The sequence below is a fragment of the Convolutriloba macropyga genome, chromosome 9 (assembly GCF_964194025.1).
Source record: "Convolutriloba macropyga chromosome 9, txConMacr16.3, whole genome shotgun sequence".
Classification (NCBI taxonomy): Eukaryota; Metazoa; Xenacoelomorpha; order Acoela; family Convolutidae; genus Convolutriloba; species Convolutriloba macropyga.
This window is the reverse complement of record NC_134476.1, coordinates 1956605-1968752: the sequence shown is the minus strand read 5'-3', so window position 1 is coordinate 1968752 and position 12148 is coordinate 1956605. Positions and strand designations below refer to the sequence as shown.

Genomic DNA, 12148 nt, shown 5'->3' with positions numbered 1-12148 from the left:
CAATAAAACAATGCATTGTTCCACCGCTCATGCCGGCCTTTAAGTAAATTCCTCCTCTATTTGGGCCCATCTTATTTCCAGTATAGCAATCCCAGTGGGCTTGCTCGAACTCATCGGTCTCATAAAACATATAAATATTAGTTCTAAAGGTTCGGGCTAGCATTCTCAAATCTGTTGTTGTAACGAAATTAAGATCATCTGGGCCATTAATAAGAGGGGCAGCGCCCATCAGATTTAATAAGTGGCGGTCCGGGCCTTCTTTTCGTAAAGAACGAATTACTTCTTCAATTTTTCCGCCTTGATTAGGGTTTCCGGTCAGAATTGTGCTAAGAGCAGCGCACACGCAATTGTAATCGGGATCAATAGTGTCCACGGTTTTAGGGATAAAAGAAGTAGGATCTAACGAAGGGGCGTTCTTGAAGCAATTTTTTTCTAGTAACGGCCTTTCGTTAATAACTAGGTCTAATTCATAACAAATTCTATCCAGTGTAATGCGAGAAGCATGAACTAAGGGACCGGTAAAACGGCGATGAGTAATTTTTTCATTGCAATAATCACAGTTACGTACTACTTCTCGAACGATAGGCTGGGCTCTCTGGACATCATAAGATTGTTTAACAAGCCGTTCGAGCTCAACTGCTTTAATATGCTCGTGGTCCCGATGTAATTTTTGTATAATAAATTTTGCACTCCTTGAGTGCAATACTTTGAGTCCGGTCTTTTTATTAAAAAGAGTTAGTTTGGGTTTGGTGTAGCGACTACATAATTGTTTAAAACGGTGCCTTTTCTGTCGATTAATACTTATATCTTGTGGAATTGTCCCACGACGATGAAAATTGAGAATAGACTGATACAATTGGAAATCCATTGGCGCTCTAAGTTAGTAGGTAAATCAAAGCTAGTAAGAATTAAGGTTTAATGAATTTGCTAGTTGGTGATTTGCTAGTATTTGCATAAGATCATTGGCAAACAAGAAATGGCGTGCGCACATTGACTGAGTTATCAGAGCATGAAATATTGATTTGCCACTCTATGATACTGCTTCAGGGCCCCTAATTGTCCCAAATCCAGGCGTCCGCATTTTCACCACCCCCCCCGCAAGTCCTGAAAACCCTACTTCCCCAAGTCCGATCACCATGAAATTTTAACTGATCACTCCCGGGACAATTTCTTACACATTGAGAAAAACAACGGGCTTTTTCCTGTACCCGAAACCGTTCTTTTGGCCTTTAAAGTAAAACATAGAAAACAGATCAAAGGCCAATTTCTTATACTCCTTTGAAAGAAGCGACACTTTTCCAGAGTCAAATACCAAGGCCTCGTTAAGAGTGGAAATATGGGATAAATTACCTTGCAATCCCAAAGTATTCGCACTGAAACCATTCCTCAAAGGAATAAGGGACAGAAAGAGCTAAGTTTTATTTTTCTTTTTTTTTGATGACTCTAGGGAAATGGTTAAAGTTTTATTTAGAACGGGACATTACTCCAGCCTAAATGGGAAACAAAGGTATCATAGTTTAAATTGGATGCGTATTCGTTACTTAGGAGGGAAAAAGCAAGTGTGCGAAAAAATTGCACACGTATTGCTCAGCATGAAACATGGATTGTGCCATATTCTGAAATTATCAAACCGAGTTAAACACGCAGCTCCGGTCATCTCGAACAAACATCAACATAAGATAAGTGGCATCTTGTGACTGACCTTCCACGCCAACCATAACACTTACACGTTAGGTCAGAATGTTCTAAAAGGAACGACACGTTACGTTTTGCTGATAAAAAACTGATAAGGTTGAGTACCCTTAGGCACAAGAAAAACGACCAGAGAGAGATTTGCGAATCTGAAAAGCAGTAGTTCGTTAATTAAGTTGGTTATAGTTTGAGAGACGAAGTTGACGCGTGAGTTCAACTTTCCTAGAAGAAAAAAAGTGTTGAAAAGAGCGATTAATCGATCTTTCGGATTAGCTTAAATTACTCTGACTTAGTGGAATCGGGATTCTTCCAACTGTTGTAAGTTGTTTATGATTCTTAAATTTGAATAACAGGAGAATATTTGATTGTGTTCATTAATTCTCTACTCCGTAATTATTTATTCTGGGCATAACTCTTAGCTTCATTTCAACGAGGCAAAGAACCGAGATATACTTGGTTGTTTTAGTAACTACATTTCGACGAATTATTATTTTTATTATTGGAAAGGAAATTAATTATTGTGCGCAGCAAATATTTTTTTTATACAGCTTTGAGAGAGCACAGGGGACAAAACTCTATACTTAATTGTCAGACGGACTCACTTTTCTTCGAAGAACCTTTCAAATTTGATAGAGTTTTGGGCGCTAGTCAGTCCCCAGCTAGAAGCCTTCTAACGATAAAAATACAAAATTCTACAGAACCTATGACCTCCTGCATGCCTTCCACTGCTCAGTCCACTGCGCCAACTGCCACTTACATCTCAGAAATTTCTAGTGAATTTAAATCAGATTGAGTAATTTTGGAAATCATATGCGGTGAATTTTTTTAAGAAATGCGGTGAATTTCGCGTTGAATTTTTGTAAGAAATGCGGTGAAATGTGGTGAATTATTTTTTTTCACCGCATTCACCGCAATCACCGCATTTCTTACATTAATTTGCCATAATAGTCTATGCGGTGAATTTTTGTAAGAAATGCGGTGAATTTGGTGGTGAATTTTTGTAAGAAATGCGGTGAAAAGCGGTGAATTATTTTTTTTCACCGCATTCACCGCAATCACCGCATTTCTTACGAAAATTCACCGCATTCATCGCATTTTTTACGAAAATTCACCAAAAAACCTCGACCCGGGATAGTTGAAAGTCAGGCACTAGGAAGTTCAACTCATAATTGACTCCTAAAGCGCTACCTCTGTATATTTCTGAGTGATATTTGTGAGATGAATCACAAATTTACCTTTCTAGCATTAGATCCTGTAGCCGCGCAAAAGAGTGACACCGAAATTACTTATTTTAAGTTCGGAAACTCGCCACATTTGGCGTGGAAATGAGTGACAAAAATTTTTTCCAAGTTTTTACATTATGAAAAACAAGCTTTGTGTTATCTGAGAGCCCGTTTATCAAATTTCGAAGCAATTTGGAACCAAACTAACCTAGTGTCACTCCACTAACCTTGTGTCACCTAGTGTTACAACAATAATCTTAGAGTTGAGAAAGCGCCGAAAATAGTGAAAATGCATGCTCGATTTTCAGAGAGTGTTGATTAGAACTTACTTTGTAGTTAACCAAATTGTAGATTAAAAAAGAGGGTATTTCTGTTACACTCAGGTGAGATATTGATAACTAGTATTAGAAGAATTTCGGAAAAACACTTTCTGTAAAATGGTTTCCAAACCTCTTTAAATGTTCAAATTCAACTGAACAATAAAAAGGGAGCTAACAAAACATATTATAACCAGCCACTAATGTTTCTAGTGAGCAGTGGTATACCTGATTGTAGATCGGTCAATTGCTCTTGTTCTTCCAAAGTTAGCATCGAGAGGAACATTTACCAGAAACTAAGCTTTCCTTCAATTTAGTAGTTAGATACTGTAACCATGGGAAAAGATGAAGTGGGAATTTTATACTTATGTCGTGGAAAAAGTGACGAATTAGTGTCCCCTGTTTCCAAGCTGGCCCTAAACACACGCTTCGTGGAAAGTTAGTACGCATATATGCAAGTTTGAAACAAAGGTGTACTATATTCTCCTAGAGTAACTATTTTCCAAACAGGCTTACAACTCGAATCTCCAAAGAAAGGGCCGTGTAATTTATTTATGATTTTGAGTATATGTACTCAATTCTTTTCACGTTGATCAAGTTCTGTTGTCGAGTTTGCTTACAAAACCTAAGGCGTTCTTCTGGAGGTAACCAGGCAGGATATGAACAAATCATAAAAAACCTCAACGTGGTTGCACAAATCAGAGCAACATACCGATGAGCATCAAGACGAGTTTCAGAAAAACGGAAAACAGAAACTCTAAAAGGAAATTATTCTTGGTTTTGGTTTTCTGATCTTCAGCATTTTTGTCTTGACAAAAATCATAATTGAAATTTAAACATTTGCATTGTTAGAGTGACTTTTTTGTTGTAGTTTTTTATAGCGCACAATAGCAAAATTTGATTAGAGAAAAGAATTGTGTGATCACTCTAAAGGACCGTTGCTCCAGAGACTGTTTGCTATACGGGAAAATTATTTGTTGCAGTCAAAATTTTTGCTGATTTTTTATTATGTTTTGCTTATTCTGGTTTACTTTTTTGTTTGCATGGCTTTTAACGAAACACGGGTTGGGAAAGTGCTCGGCAAAAATGAGTATATATACTCGATTTTTCAGTAATATGAAGCCTTAAACAAAACTTCATGTGAGATTTTCTACGTTTTACTTCATAGTTTAATTTTGACATTTTTTATGACATTTAAAGTTGAAAAACTGATAGTCCTGTTACACTTATGTCAGATATTGCTAACTAGCGCTAGAAAAATTTTGTAAATGACTTTCTACAATTTGGTTCCGTCCTCTCTATAAAAGTTCACATGCAACTGAACAATCAGAAAGGAGCCAACAAAATGTACTGTATCCAGTCACCTTTTTTTCCAGTGATTATTGGTAGACCTTACTCCATATTGTCTTATTGTCAAACTCTTCTAAAATTAGTATCCACAGGGAAACTTTTTCAAATAACCAGAAATTTGTCTCCTTTGTTTTCGTTGTTAGATACTGTAACCAGGTAAAATGAAGTGGAATTTCGATACTTAAGGCGTGGGAAAAGTGACGAAATGTGTACCAGTTTCCAAGCTGGACCGAAGACCAGCTTTTTGAGGTACGCTTATTGAAATTTGAGTACGCATGTATTCAAGTTTGAAACAAAAATGACCTTGATTCACTTAGAGTAAATAGTTTTGCAAGCAGACTTACGACACTAATCTCCAAAAAATGAGCTATAAAATTATTTCACAAAATTGAGTATACGTATCTGTCTTTTCGAACATGGGCCACGTATTAGTGTCGAGTTTGCTTACAAGTCCTTAAGAGTTCTTCTGGAGGCAACCAACCAGTATGTGAACAAATCAGAAAGTACCTCAACGGGGTTTCACAATTCAGAGCAACATACCGATGAACAACAAGACAAACTTGAGCAAAAAACGGAAAGATTGTATCAGGTAAAACACTAAATTGAGGTAGTTTGTAATTTTGGTCCTCTGGTAATCAAATTTTGTATCTTGATGTAAATTATATTTGAAATCTAAACATTTGTATTGGTACAGTTTTGTTTTTGTTGTTGTTTTTAGTTTATAGCGCACATTTGTAAAATTTGATCAGACGAAGGAATTGTTGTAATCACTACGAAGGACGGTTGCACTAGAGATTATTTGCTACACGTGAAAGTTATCTGTTGCAGTCTATTTTTTTTTGCTGATTTTATATTGTGTTTTGACTACATCGGCTTACTGTTTCGTTTGCATGGTTTTTAAAGAGACTGAAACTACATTGCTTTTTGGCTGAGAGTAAAGATCTTGAAACATTTTTCATCACTTGATGAAAATTTATTAGAGAAAACATATGAGCGAACTTCATAAAATTATAAAATAAAGAATTTGTAAATTCCTCTACGTTGTCTTTGTTCATTAGTCTTTTCAACGTATATTTTCTTTTTTGACAAAACAGACTGTAAACAAATGATAATTGTGTTAGACTTTCGTCGCTTTTTGATAACCAATGCGATGAAAAAAATTTTTTTAATGTCTTCTAAGAAAACTTTTATTTTCTCTTGGTTTGTTGAAATGCAATTAAATAATGAAAAGTAAAAAGATTGAGTTTGTAACACAAAACAATCTTTGCCCTACATACAATTTTTTTCAGAACTAAAATTTAGAAAAGCAATTTTGTTTAAATTCAGAAAATTCAGCTAGGAATTTCCACGTGCAACATTTTTTTCATCTAATGGACACAATGCAACACAAATGGCGTGGTTTAAAGGTAATACATAATATTTGATGTTGGTGATCGAAAAAGCTTGTTTTTTGATTTGCTTTTCAAAATAGAAATTTTTCAATTGTTTTGAATGTTTGCAAAAAACTTTTCGAAATAAAATACATTCAATGATCATTTTGGTTTCAAATAGTTTTCTGAAGTAATTTTTGTTCAATGCAAATTAATTTCAAATTTCTGTGGGGCATCGTTTGTAGTTTGTTAAGGGTTTTCAGTTTTTCGTTCAGATGAAAAAACGTTAGAGACAAATTCCAGCATTAAAAAGTCATTAGATACACTTTTGAGCGAATTAAATTCAAGAAAGTTTGTGCTTGAAACGTTTATGCTGTAAAAACACGAAACTTGTGTCACATCTATGTCGTGTTTCGATAAATAGTATGTTGAAAAATTTTTCAATATAGCTTTCTTCTCTCTTGGATTGTTAAAATACAATTGAACAATAAAAAAACAGAGATTGAGTTTGTAACATACAATAAGAAGATCCTAACCTTATAATATATCTCACTTCCGGCACTGCAGAATTTTTTCAGAACTTAGATTTAGCAAAGCAATTTTGTTTCAACTCAGAAAAATCAGCTAGGAATTGCCGCGTAGAAATTTTCAATTTTTCATATATAACACACAAAGCGACAAAAATGGCATGATTTAAAGGTAATAAATTACATTTGATGTTGGTTATTGAAAAGGACTTCATAAACTTTTGCATTAAACTTTTTTAAACAAAATTTATATAATGATCAATTCGGTTTCCAATAGTCTGGTAAAGTAATTTTTCTTCACTGCAATTCAATTCACCCTTTCTGGGACATCATTCAATGTTTAATTATGGTTGTCAGTTTTTATCCCAGTTGATAAATTTTACATTGACAGATTCCAGCATGACAAAGTTATTAGACACAATTTTTAGCGATCTAAAAAACAAAAAAATTGTGCCTGCCATTCTTATAAGTGAAATTTTTTTAATTATGTTTTGGAAAAGGCTCGCAAATTTTAGTCATTACGAAAGACTTAACCAAATTCCACAATTTTGAGCTTGTAATCAGCCTAAATTTCTATAGCCCAAAATTTAAAGGTATCTAATAGAGACCGATTTAAAAAATATTGTTTTTTTTTTTGAACAGTCATATGAATAATTACCGATCCGCAATTCTCCTCTTCGTCCAAAATTAGCATAGAGAAGAAATTTTGTGAAATTAATCCCCGATTAAGCATTCCTTGCGATAGTTCGATGCTGTAACTGGGAATGGGTGACGTGCAAATGAGTTAAATTCGGCGTGAAAAGTAGTTTTGAAATATAGCTCCCAATCTTCACTCCGGCTGCAAGAACACGTTTTGTCAAATATGAGTGCACATATGCCCAATTTTGAAGCCATCTTGAACTGATTTCGTTTAGTGTACTTAGTTTCATGTCAGCACATTTCATGATCCAACTAAATTTTTTGACAAAATAATTTAGCTTCAAAAACCGCGGAAAAAGTAACTTATATCTTGGACTCAGCTAACATTTTATCACGACTTTTCTCGGATAACAATCGATCATAATATAATATGCAAGCAATTAGCCAAAAATGCATAGCCAATTTTAATTAGTAGTTCATTTGGGATGAAATTCAAGGTGTCAACAATTCTTAAGATCAATGTTATAGTTTACTGCAAAACCGGTTAATGTCTTCTTAGTTAGTTAAAAAGATACTTCTCAATAAAACACAAACTTTATTTGGCTTTCGGTAAAAAGTCACAGCAACCTTTAAATGACTGACATTGAAATTACCTATTAAAGCTGCACAGACTAGGGACAAATGGCATGGAAACGAGTGAGAGAAAATTTTCCCAAGTTTTCACATTATTATCAAAAACATGCTTTGTGAAAAATGAGATCACGTTTGTCCAATTTTGCAGCAACTTTTAACTATTCTAGCCTGGTGTCAGTCAATTGCATACGAAGTTACAGCTCTAACTTTAAAACATGGGTTGAGAAAACTCTCGACAGAATTGAGTAAGTATACTCAATTTTTCAGAGATTTGTCACTTAATTTTGACTAAAAATCTCATTAGGTAAAACATCTATGCAAACAATATGAAACCTCAAACAAAATTCCTTGAGAGATTTTCTACGTTGTACTTCATAGTTTAGTCTTGTTGCACTTATGTCAGATATTGATGACTAGCACAAGAAAACTTTTGTAATTTACTTTCTACAATAAAGTTCCGTCCTCTCTTTAAATGTTCATATGCAACTGAACACTCAGAAAAGAGCCAACAAAACGAACTGTATCTAGCTACCATTTTTCCAGTGATTAGTAGTATACCTTACTGCATACCTTTAGCTTATCTTTATTTTGCTCATCTTTATTTTGGATTTTAGGTACTGAAAATATAGGAAAACATGAATTGGAATTTCAATACTTATGGGGTGAGAAAAGTGACGAAATGTGTACCAGTTTCCAAGCTGGACCGAAGAAACGCTTTATGAAAATTGAGTAAGCATGTATGCAAGTTGGAAACAAAAATGGTCTTGATTCCCTTAGAGTAACTAGTTTCCAAGCAGACTCACAACGCTAATCTATAAAAATGGGCTATGACATTAGTTCACAAAATTGAGTATACGTACCCGACTTCCTGCGCATTGACCACATAATAGTGGCGAGTTTGCGTACAAATCCTTAGGAGTTCAAAACCAGTATGTGATCAAATCAGAAAGAACCTCAACTGGGTTTCACAATTCAGAGCAACATACCGATTAACAACAAGACAAGTTTCAGAAAAAACGGATAGATGGTATTAGGTGAAACTATAATTGGAAATCATCAGTGGTTTTGGTCCTCTGACTTTCAACTTTTGTGTTTCGACATAATTCATAAATGAAATGTGAACATTTGCTTTGTTATATTTACTTTTTTGTTATAATTTTATTTTATAGCGCACAACAGCAAAATTTAATCAGAGAAAAGGATTGTGTAATCACTTTAAAGGACTGTTGCGCTAAAGATTGTTTGCTACACGTGAATTTCTTTTATTGCAGTTAAAAGCATTGCTGCACTTTTTTATTATGCTTTGCTGATTCCGCTTCACTGTTTCGTTTGCATGGTTTTGAAGGAAACCGAAACTACATTGTTTATTGGCTTAAAGTAACGATTTTCTTGTTTTTTGTTTGTTTTCAAACCCTGATGAAGATTGATTAGGGAAAACATCTGAACAAACTTCAAAATATTAGAAACGAAGAACTTTTGCAGTTCTCTACGTTGCTTCTGCTCTTTAGTCTTTACAGCGTTTATTTTCTTGTTCAAAACACATTTATTCTGTAAAGACAAAAGAATTTGTGTCACCTCTCTGTTTCTTTTTGATAAATAAAATGACGAAGTTTTTTAGAAAAAAAATTTATATCCCTAATCATTGTTGTCAAGGAGGATAAATTTTACAACATCATCAAAAAAGCAATAGTTAACAGGTTACTGTCAAAAAGTAAAGCCGGATCTGTATGTCATTATAATTCAGTACTGAATCATAGATTTTCCATCATGATTTTTACAATGACCATAGTTCTGATCATGGCTCTTGTTGCACATTTCATAGAAAAATTCATAGCAAAATTTTGAATCTCTTATGAACATAAATGTTTTTCTCTGTTTTTATTCTGAACATTATGGGCTTTTTCTCTGAGTTTATTCTTTTCATAATGATTTTTCCTCTGAATCGTCTCTGATCAGTCTGACAAAAAAGTATTTAAACCTCTTGAAAAAAATTCAACGGGAAAAATCGAAATTATAGAATTGACTTCAGAAGAACACTTTTTTGAAGACATTTTAAATCAGTTCATCAATGCTTGATAAACACATAGCAATTCAAGCTTTTTTGAACAGCTTCTATCAACCGTCGGCATTCAAAGAGCGCGTACTTTTTATTCTGGCAAATCTATTTAGTTTAAATAAAAGTAGCCTCAGTCTTAAAAGTAATTAAAAGCACTCAGCAAGATAATATCTTCAGAATTGATCAATTCATTATACTTTTAAACAATTTCATATCATTAATAGAATCGCCTATATTTGTTAGTAGTACCACGCTTAAACATAGTAGCAGTTTTTTCTGCGCTTCGCTCTAAATTAAAAACGACATGGCAAAACAATTGGTTATCAGTTGAGTGACTTCACTGCTTTAGTTATAATATAGCTATAAAATGACTTTAAAAGCAGAATTTATGCATTTAGTAGATGTAACGCTCACAAAAAACTCACTATTGATCGCACAGTTGATTTAAAAACCAACACTGTCAGTTTTTCTTTCAACTCAACAACAGTTTACTATGCTTTTTTGCTGACATTAACATGTTATTACGTTCTCTATTTGTTCAGATGAGCATGGAGATAGCCACATCAAAGTTGCAGCAATTATAATTGTACTTATTTTAATTAAAAACCGTATGATTTCATAAATTATTTGTCCTTGAGGCGGTTGGCTATCAACGTCCTAAAATGGCTTTAAAATTCTGACACCAAAACTTGAAAGACTTCGTTATGTAACGAACAAAGAAATGTTTGAACTTATTTTTCGAAGATCTCACGACAAAACACAAAATTGTAAATTTGGTCACGTGGCTGAGTATTTAAAACAGAGCGACAACATCATTTCTTCATTAAACTCAAAATAAACTTAGTTTATCAGTGGCTGATATTCCAAAGACACTACTTAACAAGTATAACAACAAAGGGTAAATATATAGTTTTTTTCTATGTAGTTTTTCCTCAGCTAAAATTTCATTAGGTTCGTTTTTGGGGAAAATTTAGCTCTCTTTCTCACTGGTTCGTTGATAGCTCATTTTCAGAGGTAGCTAGATACAGAGATAGAGATAGATAGCGTTTGAAACTGTTCTATATTCATCTATTTGCTTTAGATTTCATCAACCCGATTCGAAATGCTTCGACAATTGGTTCTGATTGTTTTCCTCGTCGCAGTCTCACAAGCTGATGTGTGGGGACGGCGCCGTGTGCAGTGGGATAATGTGAACGAGCGTGAGCTCTACCCTAGTCGGTACCAAGAACGGGGGGAGAACATGGTTGAGCGGAGTCACTATCCCCAGCAGAACTCGAAAAGGGGGCATTGCGCATTTGATTTCGATTGTTCATCGGGCGAAAATTGTTTAATGTTTATTTGTGTTAAACTTTAGAATGTGAGGCAACCAAAAATGAAGACGAGCTAAATTGTCAAAAATTTAAATGCTGTACAAAAAAATTTGATGAAAACTATGATTTCAATCAATTTTTGGCTGATGGTTTAATCATGTTAGACTGTTTTCCACTCTATCAGCTGGTTATAAGTTTTTAAATGATGTAAATACTGGAAAAGAAAAATTGTTATATACTAATTGAAGAATTTAGCTACCATGCTTTTTCTAAGATATATTGCATTTTGCCGTAGATTACAAATGAAGTAAAAACTATTAACTTAAAACAGTCATTCAGTTTAGTTCTGAAAATCGATATATAATTTTACAGTCTTTAGGAGACCCCGTTCAACGTCCAGCATGAACTATTCTGAGTAAAATCTAGTTTGTTCAGTGTGTGCGTTTGAGGCGCGGGAAAATTAGCGCAGCTTAGATTTTAATAGTCTTATTTTTGTATCAAACGGCAACAACAGAACGTCAATTTTCGAAAAAGAGAGCCCAAATTGATTAGGGTACTTGATGCTTCTTCCGCATTTATGATCGCTCGCCGTAGCTACTACCAAAGAACTTTCCCTCAGATCAGAAGATGCACGACTCACAAAAACTGTCAAAAAGTGTGTTCGATACGCTTAGGGCTTTGCAAAGTTAATCTCAGTGTCGAGAAAGGAATTTTTAGGAATGCATTTTCAGACGAGATTCCCCTGTTTAAGCAAGAATTTAAAACTTGCAAGAATCTTGCAGGTTCTTGAATTCATTTGGAACGGTGTTTTCTTTTTTCACCAAAATAGCACTTCGGTCTCGAAAGGTACATGGATTTGAAGAACTTAACCAAAACTTACTTCTAGTGCTAATTAAGGAGCAAAAGACATTTCCGAATTACTGTATTGAATCAATTCATAAACGTCATTAATAGCCGCCCTCATCTTCTCAGCCGGCTATTATAGCGCTCCTATTTTTTTTACAATTCAAATAATTTGAATTGTATTGGGG

The 12148-nt window shown here is 34.3% G+C and overlaps 1 long non-coding RNA gene across 1 annotated transcript; it reads left to right on the top strand.

Moving 5' to 3' along the window:
* The first annotated feature begins 10227 nt into the window (after nt 1–10227).
* Nucleotides 10228–11378, top strand: LOC142345958 (uncharacterized). The gene is made up of 2 exons (XR_012759365.1): nt 10228–10705; nt 10889–11378. It is a non-coding gene; the product is annotated as an uncharacterized LOC142345958 (long non-coding RNA).
* The last annotated feature ends 770 nt before the right edge of the window (nt 11379–12148 follow it).